The sequence below is a fragment of the Rutidosis leptorrhynchoides genome, chromosome 9 (assembly GCF_046630445.1).
Source record: "Rutidosis leptorrhynchoides isolate AG116_Rl617_1_P2 chromosome 9, CSIRO_AGI_Rlap_v1, whole genome shotgun sequence".
NCBI classification, from domain to species: Eukaryota; Viridiplantae; Streptophyta; class Magnoliopsida; order Asterales; family Asteraceae; genus Rutidosis; species Rutidosis leptorrhynchoides.
Window position 1 is genome coordinate 12,844,885 of NC_092341.1, and position 1,051 is coordinate 12,845,935.

Consider the following 1,051-nt stretch of genomic DNA (forward strand, 5'->3'; position numbering starts at 1 on the left):
ATATATATATATATATATATATATATATATATATATATAAAGAAAATATTATGTTTAAATTATATAAATATATATAAAATAAGGGTTTATAATTAATACATGACAAATAAAATGCAAATATAAGATACTTACGTATTTATTCATATAACTCTAAATTAAAGTGAATAACCTAGTTGAATTCTATCCTAAAATGACTAAGCTACTTATCATTTACTTTGAAGTTAAGGTATAGATAAATGATAGCCATGTGTTGCTCTACTTGTAGTTATACTTGAGTACAGATGTGAGTAAGCTGCTTATAAGAGACTATAAATATGTTAGGAGTTTTCGTTTGATTTATCAATTCCCTCAACACATACACACAAACATATATATATATTAGATATGATCTTGTTCCTCAAGTGGTTGTAATAGAAGGAAGTTAAAGCTACAAACATAAAGCGTCATGATCTTTAGAAAAGATCACAAAAGTGAGTGTTCTCGTGTTACTTTATAAAACTGAGATATGTGATATTATTGTGTTTAATTGCTACTTGATTTATATACGAGTTATGTGCATTTATTATGAGACTTGCATAAAAAGTTTGAATATATATTATATATATATAATGTATTAATGTCTTTCGAGCCATGGATCGGAATATGGTGAAATAATTATTTTAAGACACACGGGGTTTGAATTCGGTTACCCGGTGCAATGAAATTATTGGGAATGTGGATAGAGGCTCGGAATGCGTTAATACATAGGGGGCTCAAATATTATTATTTTCATAGATATCTGAAACCCTGAATGTATGTTTGTGGTATTTTGCACGAAAAACACACGACCCTCACTAAGCCTTTAGGCTTACGCATACTATCGTGCATATCTCAGGTCATCTAAGGGAGTGGCTCTGATTGATAAAGCAAAGTAATTTTCGACCGACGTTATGACATTCGACAGTGTCGAAAGAGGAATGTCTATCAAAATATGATAGTTTAGAAGATGAGAGTATCTCTAAAATTATGTATCGATTCGAATGTTACGTGGAATAATAATATGTTATTTTAA

The 1,051-nt window shown here is 29.1% G+C and overlaps 1 long non-coding RNA gene across 1 annotated transcript; it reads left to right on the forward strand.

Annotated features, from left to right (window-relative positions):
- Window positions 1–276: 276 nt before the first annotated feature.
- LOC139866053 (uncharacterized) lies at window positions 277–1,051 on the forward strand. Its single transcript, XR_011765221.1, has 2 exons — window positions 277–470; window positions 875–1,051. It is a non-coding gene; the product is annotated as an uncharacterized lncRNA (long non-coding RNA).